Below are 4,313 nucleotides of genomic sequence, written 5' to 3' on the forward strand. Positions count from 1 at the left end.
CCTTTTAATGATGGAAAATCCCGTCATTAATATTGCTATTTACTAGATTTTGTCTGTCACTAAATGTTATATTTTATTGCAAAATATTATTTTTTTTTAATTTTAATTTGTATATATTATTGTTGCTCAATAAATATTAATTTTTGTAATACATTTTTTATCATAAATATTATGATGTAACTATAGATATTGTATTAGTACAATTTATAACATTAACAATAATGCAATCAAAGTAAACTCATTAATATAGTAAAAGACTTTATCATCACTATCAAAATGAAATGTTTCACACAACTTTATAAAGACTAAAAGCAAAAATACTAATTATAGCTAACAAATAGCCATAGTAATGTATCTGTTGGCTATTTTGAAAGGTGAGACTGTACAAATAAACATTTTTAGTTTAGACAAAAACAGCCCCAAAGCAAAAATGTTAGATCTAGCTTTCCATCTGGAGTGCGTATCAAATTCCCAGATGATCGATCAACATGGAAGAAACCTGTATCGAGAAACTGTAGAAAATGAAAAGCAATAAAGATAATGTAAATGATACTAACAAAGATATGTTTCTCAGAGATATGTGACCTTCCTTGAAGTATACTTTCTTCAAAATCTATACAAAAGTGTCCCATTTTCTCCATCATTAATGTAATCAAGCTCTTCAAACGACATTAATATGACTGAGAACAGCAGAACACAATAATTTAATCTAATCCATAGTTTATAATGAAACCATAAAATGAAAAGCAAATATACCTCATCAATCCAGTCCCACCACCGGAAACTCGTCTGAATCCCGTTCCTAATGACATTATACATCAAAGGCTCCTGCCATTCACCTTAAAACCAATAAATATAAATACAAAATTCTCAGGAGTATTTTTCCATCTTATTACTTTTAATAGGTAAACCAAATTGAGGAGAAAAAAAGTGCAGTCACAATCACTACTACAGAACATAGTTACATTAGAGCATTAGACATTTGACATGTTTTCTTGATTATTCAAGGCTTACTGCTGGTTTGGTTGATGAATCATCAGACCTGCTATCATCACCACAAAGCTAGCAGATGTGTATGTATCTACATAGATGTGAGCAGGCAAAAAAAAGTTAGAAGCTTTGTTCAAAAACCAGGAGCGAAAGAAAGAGTGAGATATAGTGAGAGAGATCTAAAGACAAATAATCCAATCAATCCAGCGAGCAAGAAAAAGATATGGTGAATAAATATGGGCAAAGGAGATGGAAATAATGGTAAGTAGAGAGTGTCGTAAATTTCTTGTTTTAACCCCCCAAAATCTTCACCTCATTCTCTCATGTGGCCTCAACCTAACAAACAATTATTAGATGCAGAAGATAAGTGATAGATAAAGAAACTGTATCAAAACAAAGATAAATAAAAACTTAAAAAAAGTTCAAAGCAGTAAATACAATATTCTGTGGTAACAACAGCAATGCAAAAGCTGATTATGGAGCAATTCATATGGAAATCAAAACAGTTAGATTCTACACAAATCAATAAACAGATTTCTCAGCTCAAGAACTAAAACATTCATTAGTTTAAGAAACAAGAAGTGGAAGATACTTGAGAGTAACTTAATAAGAGAATACAAGGAAGCAACAAAATTATGGTAACAGTTAGAGGAACAAAAGAAAATGCCTTAATCCAGATTGACAGAATATATTTGGAACCTAATTAATGAAGAAAAACCATGTCAAAGCAATGTTTCAACTGAGACTGCTAATTTCCATTAAAACAAAAAATCAAGTTAAGGTATAATAGGCTGCTAGATAGAAAGCAGAGGAACGGGGTATAACAACCCTCATAAGGGACAATGGTTAAAGCAAACTTTGGCTTGCATAGAATAAAAACAATATATTCCAATAAAGAATGTCCTTTTCTTTAGTACAGGACTAATCTTGTCGTATTGCCTTTAATCAAACTAGGAAAAAATAAAGCATCCAGAAGAGAGAACAAATCAAAGTAAGAAACTGTTTTTTTTTTTTTTTTTTTTTTTTTTTTTTTTTTTTTTTTTAAAGATGAACACAACTAATAAAAACAAGTGTTTATATATTAAAGGAAAAAAGGTTCAGAAATTTGATTTACCGAATACTGAAATCAAATGTAAAGGGACACGCATAATAGAATTTATCACCCAAATCATGTTTTATGTCTAAAATCTAAATGTCTAATAGTTCTAAACTCAAAAAACTCAAAAAAATTGGTATTTTAAATCAGTTTTCAGTTACATTTTTTTTCCATGTTACCAATTTAACTTTGATTAAGCAAGGTCACAACACATCTTTTCAGACTATGACACTTGATTGCATGAATGGCTGCACAACAAAGCAGCAGGCGTCTTAACACATTGGCAAAAGAACATGTGACGCCCCACATGCCCGTCACGCTATGACGATGGAATCAACAACGAAAATTAATTTTGTTGTGATGTTTGGCGCAAAGATAGATTTCACGTTTGAGTTTGGCGACGGAACTTGCGACGGTCGTTGTTTTCCATCGCGAGAATATTTAATTTTTTAAGTAGAATTTATAACTTTTTAATGGTCAAATTTTGCATTAGGTTTGCTATTACAAGTGGAAAATTTTCAAAATTTAATGTAAAATTGAAATTGCATATGAATTATTAAAAATTATTACTGTTATAAAATTTTATATATATAAATGAAATATAAGGTTTATTCATTTATAAAGTTATATTTAATAATTATGTTAATTTGTTAAGATAAAGTTATGAACATAAATATTTGAAATTAAATTACAATAAGAATTGATATTTTATGTGGGTAATTACTAAAATAATAAAATATATTAAATGATTAATACAAAGTATTTAAAATTAAAAATTTGGGACTTTTTTGGGCAAAATTTATAGAATATAATTATATAACTGAAATTTAATTTGATCTAGCAAAATAATTTTACTCGGGCAATGCATCTTGCATGGCATAGTATTTATTTCATAAATTAATTAAAATTTAACCATATTTAATATGATTAAGCACACATTATTACAATACAATTATTTTTACAAATCTAAATTAGATGTATAAAATAAAAAATCTTTATCCTATTTAAAAATAAATTCCATAAAATATTATATGTTAATGTCCAACTTATAAATTTTTAGAACAAAAATAATCCAGTCCATTATAATAACATTAACTATTCTGATATTAAAATCTAGCTCAAATCTAATCAGACCCAACTAGCCAAAACCCGACAACCCACCCGTGTGACGAAACTTGCGACGATAGTTCTTTCTGTTGTGAGATTATTTTATTCTTTAACTAAAGTTTATAATTTTTTAATTGTCAAATTTTGCATTAGGTTTAACATTAAATTCATATGCTATAACTAAATTGCATAACTCTTTCATCACTACTCCCTCCATCCCATTTTACATGCCTTACTTTCTTTTTAAGTTTGTCTCGAAATAATGTATTCTTTCCAAAATTGAACATAACTATTAGTCTATTATTTTACATTTTTCAAATTGCCCTTTTTACTTGTTCAAATTTTTAGACAATTAATGAGATAAGTACAATTGTATTTTGTACAAATGACACCTGCTTTTAAAGGGCATAATTGAAAAGTTGGAAAATTTTGTTTTTTACATTAAAAATCGTGCTAAAAGTAAATGTGACAAGGAATTAGGAACATATGGAGTATTTCAAAAAATCAGTAAACTTATTATAATAAACTAAATTCCATTGTTAACAAAAATTAAGTTAAGTTTTACTGTTTAATCAATATTAAATTATAAATTTAATTTTTTCTTATATAAATAATTGTTAGGATATCATTTTTATTATCGATTATAACTATCTACAACAATATTCATCTCTTATTAGACTAGAAGTTTAAAATACTCATTTTGATTATATAAAAAATATTCATTTTTATTTTATATTTAAAATTGTACTAAATATTTATCTATTTTACCTTTCGTGTTAGATTTAGTGTTGGACACACACACACACACACACACACACACACACACACACACACACACACAAACACACACACACACACACACACACACACAACTATACACTTATAACCACACTAACAGTAACTAAAATTTGTAAAAATCTTTACTCATTGACCGAACTGAAATAATTTATTTAAAAATTTATTAATTGAATTATTTGATTTAATCGTTTAACAAATTTTCACCGAATTTTACACATTTCTAAAGATAATAATTAATGTTTGTATAAATATCTAAGTATAATTTTTTTTATCATACAAAAATTTTAAAAATAATTAAATAATTAATTTTCTCAATTATTTT

General features: G+C 27.0%; 1 long non-coding RNA gene across 1 annotated transcript; it reads right to left on the reverse strand.

The window, feature by feature from the left end:
• Positions 1 to 224: 224 nt before the first annotated feature.
• On the reverse strand, positions 225 to 1,205 carry LOC109174938. Its single transcript, XR_002053207.1, has 2 exons — positions 1,015 to 1,205; positions 225 to 839 (listed from the first exon to the last, which is right to left on the reverse strand). It is a non-coding gene; the product is annotated as an uncharacterized LOC109174938 (long non-coding RNA).
• Between the last annotated feature and the right edge of the window lie 3,108 nt (positions 1,206 to 4,313).

Source organism: Ipomoea nil, unplaced genomic scaffold (genome assembly GCF_001879475.1).
Source record: "Ipomoea nil cultivar Tokyo-kokei standard unplaced genomic scaffold, Asagao_1.1 scaffold0672, whole genome shotgun sequence".
In the NCBI taxonomy this organism is placed as follows: Eukaryota; Viridiplantae; Streptophyta; class Magnoliopsida; order Solanales; family Convolvulaceae; genus Ipomoea; species Ipomoea nil.